Source organism: Lemur catta, chromosome 15 (assembly GCF_020740605.2).
Source record: "Lemur catta isolate mLemCat1 chromosome 15, mLemCat1.pri, whole genome shotgun sequence".
In the NCBI taxonomy this organism is placed as follows: domain Eukaryota; kingdom Metazoa; phylum Chordata; class Mammalia; order Primates; family Lemuridae; genus Lemur; species Lemur catta.
Window position 1 is genome coordinate 50,150,896 of NC_059142.1, and position 16,053 is coordinate 50,166,948.

Here is a 16,053-nt window from a genome sequence, read left to right on the forward strand (position 1 = left end):
CAACTGGAAGTGATGCCTGTCGGGTCTGCCTGGTCCTGGGCCCGCGTGGCCAGGACAGCTTGTGGCGCCCGTGCCAAGGTGAGGCGGGGAGCTATGCCTCGCACCTCCCGTCACGATGCGGCCAGGCTGTTACCCAAGGCCGCAGCTGGGCTCTCAGAGGCGCTGGGAGGTCAGGCAGCAAGTTCACAGAACAGGCCACCCACATGGCGCATCAGGGCTGCCGGACTGTCCCCGGGGCCAGAGCGGCTCTGGCCCTGGGCCCTGACTCGGAAGACTCCACCATATGGCCTCCCTCTGGGAGGGGAGAGGAAGAAAAGACAAAAGCCAGGGGCCAGGAAGAGCCCTGCCTCCCTCTGCATGCCAGGGACCCTTCTCGAGCATGGGGGTTGGGGGCTGAGACTTGTCCCCGGCAGGTCTGAGCAGAGGAAGGGGCACCCGGCAACTGACATGGGCAGCATGTCCCATAAGCTCCGGCCCCCTCTCCCTCCGCCCTTTCCCCAGCCCCCAGATGTGCTTGCAGGGCTTGATCTGAACTTCAAAAACCCTCAAGTTTGGGTGACTTCACACTTTTCTAATTAAAGACCCAAACTGGATTTTCATGTTTGCAGAGAACTTTGACCAAAAGTGTAGGCAGCAGAGCAAAACAGGAAGACAGTGATCTCTGTCTTGTTCTCATTTTTTTTTTTTTCCCCTCTTTCTCCTCCTCCTAAAAGAACAAGCAGCTTTGGCCTCTGGGTCCCCTCAAGCCTGCCTGTGTTCTGCTGACAGCCTCTCCTTCCTTTGGCCCTACAGGCACCAGTCGCCATCCCGCAGGGCAGGGGTGGGGGTGTGGGGAGCCAGGCGAGGCTCTGGGAAAAGCGAGGAAGGAGGCACGGTACAGATTCTCCGGTACAGCTGCCAAGAGCCCAAATGCCTCCTCTCAGCGGAAGGCAACCTTCCCAGGCTCCTGGGCATGCTGGGACTTGCTGGAAACCGGAGCCCTGGCTGGCAGAAGGCGGGTGGACAGTGGGACCAGAATTCAAAGGGGCAGCCGGAGGAGGGGGGCGGGGGGGGGGGAGAGGAGGAGGTTTCAGTGAATCATATAAATTAGAGACAGAAGGATGTCAGGCCACCTTCATTTCCTTCCTCTCCTAATAGAAATTATCTCATTAGCCCCGAGCTTCCTAGAGGCTAACTTTAAATGATTCCTGTAATGGTGATTTCAATCTACGCCCCCAACCCCCATCAAACTCCCAGGAGAGGTAGGAAAGGCTCTTAAAGAGACAGGAATGAAAAGACATCAGTTCCATCTACTGAAGCCTGAACACTTTCATGCAACTGAAGTATTGTTCTTTCACCCTCTGTATCCACTTTTAGGAATTTATTTTAAAATAGTCATGGATATAGTGAGAAACTGAATAATGACACACATCTTTGCTCCCCTCCTCCTCCCCAAAGATAGCCATGTTCTAATCCCTGCAATGTATGAATGTTACTCTACAGTATATGGCAGATGGGATTAAATTACAGATCTCAAGATGGGGAGATTATCCTGGATTATCTAAGTGGGCCCTAAACCTAATTACAAGTGTCCTTATAAGAAGGAGGCAGAGGGAGATTTGACTACCGAGAGGAGATCTCTATGTGACCACCAAGGCAGAGACTGGAGTGATATGGCCACAAGTCAAGGAATGCCAGCAACCATCAGAAAGTAGCAAGGAGTGATTCTCCCCTGCAGCCTCCAAAAGAAAGCAGCCCTGCTGACGACTTGATTTTAGCCCCAGAAGTCTCATTTCAGATTTCTGGCCTCCAGAACTGTAGGAGAAGACATTTGTGTTGTTTTAAACCACCAAGTTTGTGCTAATTTGTTACAGCAGCTCCAGGAAACTAGTGCAGCTATGAATAAAGTTCCTGCTACAAGGATGGTCATCAGAGCCTTCTTTCATAGCAAAAGAAAAAAAAATTAGAAACATCAAAGAACTATGCAAAAAATAACTATGCCATAGTCCTACAATAAAATACTAAACAACCATGAAAATATTGAGCTATTACTTAACAATAAGAGATTAACATCATATAACTGAGTGTGGTTCCTGAATATTTCCCTTGCTTTTATAAATTTTTTAAAATGTCAAACACCTCATAATTACTTCTGTCATTGTATAAGTTACATATTTACTTACAGAGCGGTATGAGTGTTAAGGATGGTTTGATTCCTCTATGACTAGAGAAGCAGGAACTGGTGGAAATTTAGTAGAGGTAAAACAGAGTGAGGGGATCCAGGGTTGGCACCTTGCTGGGCTCCTGAAGACCACCTAGGGTCCTGGCAAAAAGGCTCTCCTCTACACACACCTCAGCCTGGCATCAGGGGACACATGAACTACAGACCCTCCTCCCTAACAAGCGAACTAGTGCAGTCTGCTTGCCGTACAGCCTAACCCCCCTAGCCCCCCACCTCAAGTCTATTTTGAGACTTGAACATGGTTATTTTTGCCTCCCTATTTTCACCTTTTCTTCGCAGTCAGGTGGTGCACCAGTTTCCCAAGGCTGCCATAACAAATTGCTACCAACTGGTGGCTTAAAACAACAGGAATTCACTCCCTCACAGTTCAGGAGGCCAGAAGTCCACAATCAAGGTATGGACAGAGTTGGTTCCTTCTAGAGGCTCCGAGGGAGAATCTGTCCTCTGCCTGTCTCCCAGCTTCTCCAGGCAGTCCTGAGTGCTCCTTGATTTGCAGATATACCACACCAACCCCCACCTCCACCTTCATAGCTCCTTCTCCGTGTCCCCTTCTCTTCTAAGGACTTGTCATTGGATTTAGAGCCTGAATCCAGGATCATCTTATCTTGAGATCCTGAGCTAATGACATCGGCAAAGGCCCTGTTTCCAAAGCAGGTCACATTCTGAGGTTCTAGGTGGACATGAATTTTGGGAGGACACTGCTCAAACTACTACAGATAACCTGCAGCTTCTCTCTCTCTCTCTCTTTCTCTCTACTTCAGTCCATTTTTTTTCTCCAAATCTCAGTAACTCTACAAGGTCTTCTCTGATTCTTCCAGATCCCCAGGATCAATCCCTTTATGGTCTACACCCCACAATGCAGCCATAATGCCATACTCCCATACCCTGTTCACAGTCTAGGACCTACAGAGGGAAGTATCTGGAGGCAGGTGTGGAGTCTCTAAATGAGTGAACTTCCCAACCATTGGACTTGCCAATGTTAGAGTGGGTGGCCTCAGGGGAGATAAAATTCTCCATCACCAAAGTGTTCAAGCAGAAAGCATCTCCCCAGAAAGACTTAAAGGATTCTGTGGGTCTGGACGGGAGATGAAGTTAGGTGGTCAAAAAGTTTGATTTGATGAGAGCAATACCCAAGCCACTTAGCAAGGTGCTGGCACTGGGAAGTCACTATGCAGATTCTTATTGCCCCACTGGCAATGCTCCTTAAATCTCAACCTTCATCCCTTCAACAAACACATGGAACTCTACCAGGCAAAATAAACCATGACAAAGGAAATGCTAAGACTTAGACTATCTGTATATCCAGTGACTACGTACAGAGCACCTCCTTGGTATACTGTAATCTGGGATAAAATCTGACACTCCTACATGCCTCTCTGTTCTTTGATGGCAAGCAGGTGACAAACCAGGACAAATCCCAGGGCAGGAGACACCTACATCAGTACCCCAATGGTTATGCAAACTGAGAAAGGGACTCAGCACCACCGGAATTTCCATATGGGCAGTGGAAGGGTCCCTCAGGAAAACTTAAGGGACGAGGCCCTGGGATCTATTACTGCCCCTGCCCAGCCCACTAAGAAAGGGTGAGAAGGCAGAGGAGACTCTTCTGCAGCAGGAGAGGCCAGGCTGCCTGTTCCCGCCTGAGCCTGGACAAAGCACACCCACCAGGCGGGTGATTTATCAGCTGTGGGAGGCCCAAGAAGCTCTTAAGCCACAGGTGGGTGCCGGTAAAGCCACCTCCCGGGGGAGCACAGACCTCAGGCCTTGCTTTGCTGCTAATCACTGTAAGCACCCAGTGCCTCAACCCCGATCTGGGTGGCCCTTAACCGCTCCCAGAGCCTTGTCACATGCTCGGTGATCTCAGCTGGCCTCACACAAACCCTGTCAAGTAAGCAGGACAGGTGCTGTTATTATTCCCACTTTACAGATGGGGAAACTCCGCCGGCGCAGTTCTATGGCTCACTCGGGGCCACCCAGGGAGTGCGTGTCCCAATTCCTTCCACAGACAAGGCAGGCACATGGCGACCCCACCCTCTGTGCTGCCCGCTAGCACGTGCGGGCTTCACACAGCTGGCAGCAGACCTCAGGGACATCTCTTCCCTATGGGCCCTGGGCTTCCGTTTTGGACACCGGGGAGCCTGATGCACTAAAACTCCCAGGTCTTTCTGTTCTGTTGTCCCCTCCTGCTTGACAGTTTGGAAGCTGGCGGGGCAGGGCCCTGGCAGGGGCAGGCGGAGTTTGTGCCCAGGCTGGGCCTCCCCCAGGAGCCATAAAACATGCCTTTGGGGATCTGGGAGGAGAAGCTGCCCATTCTGTACTTTTCCAGTCGTGGAGAAAGACAGGAGAAGCAAAGCTGCTCTGAACCCCTAGCTCAACTCACGAGTGACAGCTTTGCTCCCTGCCTTGCAGAGGTCCTCAGTGCAGGGGCCTGCGTCCCACTCAGCAGTCCCAGGCAGCCCCAGGGAGTGGCTGGGTGACCGCAGAGCAGAAGGGAGCAGGAACAGCGCTACAGGTCTGTGGGGCCAGAGGTCACTGGGGCCAGAGGTCAGCGGGGCCAGAGGTCATCGAGGCTTGAGTTAATGATCCTCAGGTCCGGGGCCTCCACAGGAGGTAGGTGAGTTCCTTTTTGTGGGGTCCCTGGATCCACATAGCATACAGCCCCCAAGAGCATTCACTGCGGATCTGATTGAGCCACAGGAACCAGGACTCTGGAGGTGGCACCTGCAGGGTGGGGAGGACAGGGCAAGGCAGGCCGGGCCAGCCCACCCACAGCCCGCTCCTCCTGGAAGGCCCAGATTCCAGCAGGACCCCCCAAAAAAGTGGTTGTGGTTTCCCCTCACCGGCACCGTGGGAGATGCTGCACTACTGAGAGCCTGGTAAGCTCCTCTGCATTCGGGGTCCAGCAGAGAGGAGCCGGGAGAAGGGGGGTAGGCGGTCTGCAAGCTGTGAGAAGCCAGGCTGCCGGCAGCCATCGAGGCCAGCACTTGGTTCCCATGACACTCTGACTGGCAGCGTTAATAACTAACCACGTCCCAGACAGGTGCTGGCGGCCTAGCCTTAGGAGTTCTTGTTCGGGGTTGGAAGTGAGTCACTTCCCTTTTATAGTTTGCTAGCAGACTGAGTCACCCAGGGGCTGACCCTTTCACACGGATTCTCACACCTTGGCCAGCTAATATTCATGTCCATACCTCAGACCTACCTATTCTCTAGGTCAGCTGGTCCCTGGAGAGTTGACCCTCGTGGCCTAGGTCAAACAGCGTCCCCGTGAGTGACCCTGTCTCTGCCTACCTTCCCCCCGCACCAATGGGGCAGCCAACTCACTGTTCCAAGAAGAGTCTGGCCAGCTGTCTGAGAAGGACAGGGCCTGACAGGTGGGCACCCATGCCTGAGGGCTGGTTAGGTCTACCTCACCTTTGACCTTGACCCTAAACATGGCCCCCCTACCTCCCCAATCCCTTGTATGGAAACCAAAAACACTAGAAGTGGAAAATTCCGGAACTGGTGAACCAAAGGACAAAAATGTGATGCAATAAGTCAGCTTTGTCACCCTTGGGAAGGACAGAGGCTGAAGGCAGGTAAACTGAGTCCAGTGACTGTCAATATGCTTCCGTCCTGTGGGTGTCAGGCGGGAGGCAGGACTGGCCACTGTGCCGAGGCTCTGGGCACCCAAGCTCGCCAGGTGGCCCTGGTGTAAGCTCTCAGGACTAATTTCTTGGACAAGTTTCAGATAAAGATCATCTAAGGAAAAAACCTCACATACATTTTTAGGTAATCCTTCCTTCCCTACTCTCGTATGGCCTCTCTTACAATTTTTGCTTTTTTACTTAAAAAGAGAGCATAAGAAAGAGAAAAACATGACAATAAAAAAAAAAACAAGAGATTAAAAAAAAAAAAACCTCCCTGAAATAGATTGGGGATTTACTTTTTTTTAAACCTCAGAAAGTCCCTCTGGCTACCTGGTTTCTAAAACAGACAATCAACACAGATGACGTCAGGGTGGACGGCCCTGGGTGTGTCCCCGCCAGGGGCTGCAGGCAGGTGTGAGACTGGCAGGTTGAGAAAAGATGACACTATTTCTCTCCCGAGAAGATGAAAACCAAGCAGGAGAAGCGGCAGCAGAGGCGGAGCCCCGGGCGTGGTGGGGAACCTGACACGCTGCCAGCCGTTGGCCTCTTGGGTGAACTCCGCTCGTCTGCGCTCCGGAGCTGTGGTTACTTCTTCCCCGACTCTCAGGTGTCACAGCCAAGCTCAGCCCCGGGGCTCAGGAAGCCACCTCACCTCCACGGAGCCCCCCCGGACTTTCCGAGCTGCAGTTTGAAATCTGTTTGCTGCGGCCGGTGGCTTTTTCTTGACCTCTGCAGAGGGAGAGGGGCTTTCCCGGGGACACACGTCTCGCACATAGCACCCGAGAGAGAGCGGCCAGCCAAGCTGCGTCCACAGCACTGAGGGTCCAGATGCCAGAAGGAGCGAGACTCCACCCCCAGAGCTGGCTCCGGAGACCAAGTGAGTCACCAGGCCTGACCGGTGACCACGATGTCCCAGGGTGAAGTGGGAGGCCTGGGGATGGGGCTGCTGTAGGGACACGAAGCAGGGTGACTCACAGTTGGAGCCCGAGGGGAAGTTCCGTCTGCGAGTGCTCTGGAAGGCTCTCGGCCGGGTGAGCTCATCCCGCCGCCCGCCGGCACTCAGAGCTGGGCCGGCCTCTCTGTCCCAGAGCCCCGAGTTTCCACTCTCAATTATGGTTACGGCAGAGTTCATCCTCCGAGCCACAGCGCCTCGCCCCTGCCCACTGCACACACGACGACAGACCTGGGGGGAGAGCGTGTCCTCCCTGGGGGTCAGATTATTCATCTCTAAAAATAGTCCTCCCTCCTTGTGACCTCACACGGGAGCCTTTCGGGCTATAAGGTAGTGAACAGGACAGGTCTTTGAAACAAGTGTGCGACATCAATGCAAGGCAGCAGTGCTGTGATATTACTGTTCACGACTCCTGCTCCGGGGACCCGGCCATCAGACTGCCATCTGGCTCCATCTCCCTGGGCCATTGGTCTGGAAGCGGAAGAACTCGAGGCACTGAGGGGGGAAGTGTCCCCAGCAGCAGAGCCATTGCCCAGGAGCTTGGTGGGGTCACTCGGAAACACATCCAACCCTGGGAGAAGCACACAGGTAAAGACTCCTCCACTCCCACTGCCCTCTCCTTTCCCCGAGCGTTTCCAGCAGAGCACGTGCCCATTTCCAGGCTTCGTCAGGGAGAAGGGGGTCCTGGCCACGGCCCTCGGCTAGCTGTCTGCCATACGATGAGCGACAGAGAAGTCCCCCAAAGAAGGGCAGGAGACATTCATTCCCTCACGGGCTGTTTCCAGACCACATGCAATCACAGGACGTTCACTAACAACCACGATGCCCAGGTCCTCGGAAGCATTCTAGGAAATACACGCTGTTTCAGATATGAGCTCTGAGGGTGGCAAGCCACACCTTGACAACGCCTGCAGCTGCAGGACAAGAAAAACAAAAGAGGAGTGATGGCCGACCCATTCTTCCTGAAGTTGCCCAGCAGTAGCTTCGAGGAGGGAGGAGGAGGATGAGGGGGAGGCACGGAGGCTGCAAGGCAGCAAGGACAGCTCCCAAGGGCTTCAGGGAGACCATGGTGGATGCTCTCGGGCAGTGCTAGGGGCTCCCTGGCATGATGATGTCACCATCAGGTATCCCTTGAGAACAGCCCTGCACCCTCACTGCCCTAATGCCATTGCGACAGGACAACGGGGACATTTGGTCCTCTCCTCCTATCCTATCCGTTTTCCCACTCCCTTTATTTTTCCTTTCATTTCTGTTTTTTGCTGCTGGGCCTGCAATCTGCCCGTGTGACCCCTGGTGGCCCCAAGCAGCAGGGAGAGGAGAGTGACCCTCGTATGAAGCCACAATGCCAGTGCAAGAGGCCATCCCAGGTCTGGCAGCCACTGCAGCTGAGAATCAGTCCCTAAGATTCGGTATCTCAGCTTTTCAGCTCTTCACTGCCATACATGCCATTCTATGGCCACGTGAGTGTGTGACTGGACAGAAGAGAAACAGCTACACTCGATGCCCTCTGCCCACCGGCCACCCTCTTCCTCTCGGCTTCCACCCCCGCCCCTGCAAAGGGGCCTTTCTAACAGCAAGTCGGATCACAGCACCCTTTGCTCAAAGCCCTGCCATGGCTCCCAGCTCCCTGGGAAGGAAGGCCCAAGGCCTCCAGGCTCTGCCTGGTCTGCAAGTCACTCTGGTCACCCCCCTAGTGCTAAGCTCCCCGCTGTGCTCCGACCACGCCTACCCTTGTTCTCAGACACGCCACACACCGGCTCCCGCTCTGCGCCTGGCCTCACCCGCGCCCTTGGTCCCACGGGATCTTCCCCAAGGGGCCCCACGGCCGCCACCCTCAACTCCTCAAGTCTGTGCTCAAATGTCACTTTGTCTAGTCCACACTGTGACCTGCCCTCCACCCTCTCCCTGGCCCACACACTTGAGCTGCTTTTCCTGCCTCTATTTTATTTTTTTCCATCACACTCTCATCTCCTTACGTACTAGACAATTATTTACCATCCTTCCCTCTTTATCATCTGTCCAGTCCCCACGAGAAAGCAAGCTCCACAAAAGGAGCTTCGGCCTGTTCTGCCTAGGGCAGTCCCAGCAAACAGTAGGTGCCTAATAAATATCTGTTACACGAGTGAATGAATGACTGAAAGAATGAACAAATGAAGGAAGGAATCACTGCCATCCAGGTGGGAGAAGGGGCCGTGCACCCCATGGAATGAGCAGGCACTCGGGGTGGGGTCTCCCGGGGAGGGAGGGGGAGGGCTGGCGGAGGCAGAAGGTGCTGTTTCCAGAAAGGCAGTGTCCACAGCTGGCCTGGAAATCCCCTTGGTGTCATTCATTAACCACCCCCCAACCCCATACATGGCCGGACGCAAATGGTGCTGGAGAACAACTCCGGCAATGGACTCTCCTTCTGGGCCCGGGCTCCCACCAGCAAGTGCACGCCATCGTCTGGGTGCCCAGTCAGTGTTCCTAGGATGCTAGGGTGAGTGGGGAAGGGGGACGGGGCCGGGGAGGAAAAAGACTCCTGAGCGATAGAAATGAGCCCCCTGCACCCCCACCCTACTCTCAAGGTGCCGACTGGGGGGCAGAGCCGGCACTGCGGGTGAAGCCCTGCAGGGGAGACAGTGGGCCTGGGGCAGGGGGGAGCAGCCAGCCCCAGGGCCCACGGTTGGGGGTTTTAAGAAGGTGACAGGCACAGATGGTGACACACGGAGCGGGTGTGCTGAGCACAGGTGCAGGGCGCAGGAGAGATCCAGTCTCAGGTGGGATACAAGCCGGTGAGCGTGGCTGAGAGTGGGAAGTGATGGGAACGAGACTGGGTGTCCAGTGAGATTTGGGTGCCGGGACGATGAACAGGGAGCCACGACTGGTTTCATTAGATGATCAGAACGTGGCACGTCAAAGACTGGGCTTAAGAAAGAGGCCTAGGGAAGACACAGATAGGATTACTTTGGGGTGGAAAGAAGGGACATGCAAAGGCCGGAGCCCCTTGTGGATATCCTGCCCCAGCCTGCGCGAGAGCCAAGACGGGAGGAGCAGCCCGGAGGAGGAGGAAGAGGAGGGTGAGACGGATGGTTGCTTTGCAGTAATTGTCAGGACTCAGTATTCTAGTGGACGGTAAAACCCCCCCGGCCGCCTTCCTTCCCCTGCATCCGTGTGGGGTAGGGTGAGGTGCAGATAAACGGGAAGAGAACTAAGAGATACGGCATCTCTTACAATCTGGACTTCTGATGTGTGGTATTTCATGTAACTCTCAGTCTCCCCCGAGGACGGAGTATTGGCATCACCATCTTACAGATGAGGAAAGTGAGGCTTAATAATTTACCCAAGATCCTATTCAGACCTAGTAAGATTTTTACAACACAGAAAAAAAAACACTGTCATTTATTGCATGCTTCATATGTCCCAGGCGCTGTGCTGGGCACGAACTGTGTATTCTCTCATTTCACGTCACAACAAGGAAGGGATTATCTGTATTATCCATGTTTTACAGATGGGAAAACAAACTCTAGAAAAGTGAAGGTCACCGGCCCTTAGTCACAAAGCAAAGAAGCAGTGGAAGTTGGATTCGAACCCAGGCCACCCGGTCCACACGCTTTACCACTGCACCACACCGACAGAGACACATTTGCAACACAACCTTTCTGGTTCCAAAACCTTGTTTGCATTGTACAGCACTCCCTCTGCCAGGCTCTGCAGAGACAGAGAGACGATCTGTTGCCTCCAATCACACATGCCCACGCCTGGGCTTCCAGCTTAGTGCCTACGTCTAAGCCTTGCAGCCAGCACTGCAACCGCTGGGATGGTGGGTCCAGACAGCCCTGGGCAAATCCAGCCCTTGCAGTGGGGGAGCGGCCGCTTGCTCCACAGCCTGCTTTATTGGGAGCAGACTTTGGTTGGCAGCACGCCAGAAAGTCCTGCTATCCTGTTTAATCCTACAGACAGTCTCTGCACTCTGGAGGGCCAGCAGGTGCAATCCACCTGTTCTTCTATCTCCTGGACCTGCAGGCCCCGAATCACCTGCCGGTGGTTCCTCTTGCACACTGCAAGACCTCTGTGCCCTGCAGTGCACTCGTGTGTAAAGAGCAGGTAGCAGGAGCAGAAGCACGGCATGCCAGGGAGCTGGGACAATTCACTGTCACTCGACACAGCAGTAGGCCACAGCGATGATACAGGCCTGGCTTGGAACCCCAACTCCCTCACTAATGAAACGTGCCACCTTGGGCAAGTACTTCAGCCTCCCCAGCTGTAGGCTGGGTGTAACAGGGCCTATCTGTAGAGTTGCAATAGGCACAAATGAGCGCATCCAAGTAAAAGCCAGGCACACACAGCCTGCCCTGAATTAATTGTGACCACGGTTTGTACCTGTGTCTCTGCGCCTTCTCTGATGGCTAATTGTGAGGCTCCCACCTGCCGGCTGTCCCTCTGGCTGGCACGCAGAGGCAGTAGGGATGTCCCGGTGAGGGCGTGTCCTTCTTTCTTGGTTCAAAGCACCCACCGAGTCTCCAGAAACTTCTGCTTTCACCTAGAAAAGTAAGGGAAAAATTACACCGGGAAACAAGATAATGAAACTCATCTTCAAGCTTAAATGTGGTGGAAGTGGTCCCTCAATGCCAGACAGCACCCCCCACCCACATGGGAGTTTAATAGTTGTTTATTCTTCGATACAGAAAACAACTACATTAACCAGAAAAAAGGAAGCAACCCATTTCCTATGTCAGTTGGGGACATGGCCAAATGAAGAATACTTTCAAAGAAATATGGTTTATTACGATCAAAAACTTGACCTAGAATAAACCAAGATAGAAATGGATATTACACTGGATAGTGATTTTTACCAAGTTATGACAAAATTCAAATTCACAAAGGACCTTTACTGCAAAACAATCTATTGCTGCAGTGCTGAGCTGTTTTTATTGGGCCTTTTACTCAAAGACTCCCCTGATTCTATTTCTGAATTTTTACATGCTCTGACCTTACTGTGCATCTGAATTCAAGGAAGGGGAAAACACATGAGGAGCATCCACGCCGGGTCCCTCTCAGGCCCTCAGTAAATACCAGCTACACTATTAACAATTATACGTTCCTTCTGTGGGTTTCCATTTCATCCCATGTACTTCCCGAGCAAATGTGCATAGATACCAGCATCACTGCTGTGTTATTGCTGCTGACAGAGATGTTTAATCTTTAGATCCGACCTCTGTTCAATCTAATTCAGACACCAGGAAGAGTAGCATTTCAAAAGGTGTTTAAAGATAATAGCCCCGTTCGTTCTAAACTTCCCCATCACTAGGCTCCAAGAAATCACTCTAGACCCATAGGATGGCGCATGAAAACAGAAGAAAGAAAAAAGAATACCAGCAGGTTTGAAACAGAAAATCTGTAACCTTCACACACAGGAGAAGGGATTGTTTGGGTGGCGCTTTGTTCTCTCACGGGGTGCAGGTCACACATCATCCCTCCAGTGGTCTCTGAGTTGCTGAGGACAGGGCTGGGCTGGGACTCTGCCCCCAGATCGGACTGGGGGGTCCCCCTGGGCTCCAGCACCCCTCACTCAATGCCAGTGACACACATTTCCAGGGCTGGCCTCTCGCTACCAAGCCCACGATCTCGCCCCAGGACCAAGCTCAACGCACAGGCTGCTGACCACAGGGCTGAGAAACTTGACAACTTTAGCCCCAACGAACCATACACAACGCTTGGGACCTAACTGGCTGATGGGCGAAGGCTAGAAAACTCATCGGAACCGAGCATGCAAAACCGCACAGTACCCTCCCGCTGCAACCCCGGCATCTGGAATGGATTCCCCGTTTCTATGTGACGCGACCCATTTTCGGTTTATCATTCGGTGGAAATCATCCGCGATAAACTCATTCGAGCCAAAGCCCCGGATGAGTGGACATAGTTTCAGCGTTCCCCGTCCAGGGGAGATGGGAATTCTAGCGGGAGTAAATCTAACCCTTCACCCTGCACCCATGACGTTTCAGTTCTGCCAGTTTCGAGGCAGAGACTGGGGAGAGAGTAATGGGACCCTGTGGAGGGGTGAGGGTCGGGGTGGGGAGGAAAGGCCTCCAGCTGAGGTTCTCACACTTGGCTACTCACGGAATCACCGCCCCTCCCCTGGGCAACTGGAAAATCGTACCCACGCCTGGGTGCCACCCTCAGAGGCTCTGACTGGCAGAGGGTGAGGCCTGGACACTGGATCTTTTTTAAAAGTTCTGCAGGGAAGTCGAGGATCATCTGGAATGTAGAGGTCAGGGGTGCCAGCCTCAGGGTCCGCATTTGTAGCATGCGCCTGGGGTCCTTAGAACTCACTCTGAGTAGCAAGGGCTCCCAGGCAGCCTCCCTCGCAGCCTCCCTGTGCCCCCGAGGAACCTCAGGCAAACCCACCCCGCCCTCTCTCCAGGCACGGCTCTCTCCTCCGGGGTGGAAACCACCACTTTTCCAGGAGGCCCCAGAGACGTGCCCAGTCAACCTCTGCAGTGCCAACTGGGTAAGAGACATTACTCATGTCCCAAGAGACAGATCGAGGCCCCTCCCCTCTTCCCTGTAATCCCGTTCTAGGCAATCTGACCTCTGGCCCGAAATGCACCTGGAAGGATGACTACATTAAACAGAATGGCGCCTTTCTGCTCCAGTCCTTAAAGGAGTACGGGTCTCTTTCCCGCTGGCTTTTTGCATTGGCATGGCGACCACGGCCACCAAGATGCAGGGCCTCCCTGGGAGCCTGTTGGCCCGTGGCCCTTGACTCTGCCCACGGCACACTGGCCTGAGCGTCCGCCCTGGGGAGCCCCGCCGTGGCTTCACACACACACCTGTCTACCACGTAAGCTGCCCTTGCTGTCCTCAGCACGGACAGCGGCGGGACAGGGAGTGGATGGCACTCCCTCGGAAGCAGGCCAACAGCAGCACACCACGCCCGACACCAAACCTTTGAGGGAGGCCACAGACTGCAACCGGCTACCCACAGCCTGCCCCCAAAGGTCCCTCCCTTCCTCCTGCACCCCGCACCCCCCTCCACTGGTTGCTTCCAGACATCCCCGGGATGCTCTGAGCCGTGCACCACCTAGCAGTTCCCAGCGCAACGCTCGGCAGCAAAGACGCCTCCAGCCAGCACGGAAGGGCCATCTTCTGCTGGAGGCCTTGCACTGAGGAACCGAGAGACAAAAGCCCCAGCAGGTGAGGCCACAAGAAGACATTCTTCTACTGGAATGTGTCCAGCCCTGCAAACCCACTAACCCACTGCCTTCTCCAAAGAGTGCAGCAGGGAAGTGGCAGCTGTTATGAGACAGAAGGCCACACGCTCCAGAAGACCAGGGTGGGGAGGGAAAATACGTGGGACGGGGCTCGGGATTTCAATGCTTTATTAAGGTAAGGTCAGGATGAAGGCTGCAGTTTGGGGGAATCCTTGGACCTTCTAAATGGGTCCAAAATCAAAGGGGAGTGACTTCGATTAAACAGGCCAAGCAGCTGTCGGGAAGTCAAACAACAGGGTCCCATTTCTAGGAACCTACCCAAGGCTGATGCATCCACAGGGCCCCCAATACTTTCAGGGGCCCACAAAAATGTTCTTCTTTCCTTTAAAGTCAGCATGAATAAAATGACTACACTATTAATGCCCAGATAACAATGAGTCTAGCCTGGATTCTATTCATCCTTATACCCTTGTAGTCGTAAAATATAATCTTTAATGTTTTATGTTTTTCGTCTATGAAGACAAAAGTGCCTAAGGTCATGAACATCACAATTTGGCCCTGAATGTTCCAACTCCCTTCCAATTTCCAAACTTGCCAGCAGCCTTTCCCTAGACCCCTTGTCGGACGCCCCCAGGGCTACAGCTGCTGGAAGACCCTCAGTCCTGCCGGGGCACCTACCCCCTGCGGTTTCACAATGGTTCACCCTTTTCACTATGGGTTCTGTCAAAAGCGTTCCTGCTCCACGTTGGCCAAGTTCATCTGAGGCCCCGGCACTCTGGGCCTGTTTCTGACCAGGCAGAAGCTCTAAAAGCTACACCTCCGCCTGTGAGTGGGAGATGCAGCCCGGCAGGACGGAGTAGCCGCTCCGAAGTGCAGACACACACACTCAGCCCCCCGCAGCACAAACACCCAGCCTGCCTCACACCCAGGCCTATAAAAGGTAATTACACAATCTGATCTGGCAAATTATTAGTGCCGCAGAATTGTCTAAGTCTCACAATGAATGTGAGGTTGGATCAACAGCAAAAATTAACCTGGATCTTTATTGGGATTTGCCCCCGGGTCAGGATTAGGGTTTATTTATCCTTTTTATTTTCCTGTCGAAGGAGGGTGGAAGGCCTTCTCTCCGGCTCACCCTCCCGCGCCCACCCCATCGATCTTCCCCAGCTCCAGCTCAACTAAAGTCAAACCAAGCACCAACTGGGAGATACACATAATTTTCCGTAAGGAAGAACAGCTCAAGCATCCCAGATCAAGGGAGTCATTAGTTTACACAGACTCAACACAAGGCAAACAAAAGAATTAACATTCCCACATGGCAATTTACCTCCTAATTATTCAGGCCCAACTCTGAAATGTTGACTCGGAGAACATTCACATGTACACATTTCCCTAAATGCTTTTTGCTTTCTCGAGCTCTTCCCCCCGACTCCAGGGGCTCTTCCAAGAGGAGGTGGTTATTAACAAGAGTTGGTGTTCATCTCCTTAGCTCATTAAACTGCTTGATCGCCAAAGAATCGTTACCCCAAGGCCAAGACGAGTTGACATGAAGCAAGGATTATTCTTCATCTCACGAAAACAAACATCATGGCAGGTCAGCAAGCCTTCTCCTTTCTTTCTTTTGGCACCTTTCTGCAGGTTCCCCTGGGGAAGATACTTCCCTACTCAGACTTCTAAGTCAGCCCTGCAGTGACCACATGCCCAGGGTTTGCAAGACAAGGCCCCTGTCAACATAGAGGTATTTAGCATTCACACTGTATTAGGCTACGGAAAATGGAGTCTAGCAGAGAAATGAGGTTATGATGCACGCAGAGGTAGGGTATTCCCTACAGGTAATACCCACGTGATCTACCCACAAAACTACTTAGGTGTGTCTCTCTGTGAGACTGACCTGGCTCAAAGAAAAAGCATGTGTTTTCCTAGGGTTACATGTGGAGGTTACAGCATCTTGCTCTTTAATCAAGGTGACATGGGCACCAAACTCCTCTACTTTGGGTTAGGATTTATTGTTTGTGGGCAACAACACCTAAAAACCATCTGTATAGGTAAGCATGCATTTATAAT

The 16,053-nt window shown here is 53.2% G+C and overlaps 1 long non-coding RNA gene across 1 annotated transcript in view; it reads right to left on the reverse strand.

Moving 5' to 3' along the window:
* Positions 1–16,053, reverse strand: part of LOC123620152 — a 50,543-nt gene that overhangs the window by 9,931 nt on the left and 24,559 nt on the right. Inside the window, exon 2 of the long non-coding RNA XR_006728777.1 lies at positions 11,159–11,318. This is a non-coding gene — a long non-coding RNA (uncharacterized LOC123620152). The remainder of the gene's footprint in view (positions 1–11,158; positions 11,319–16,053) is intronic.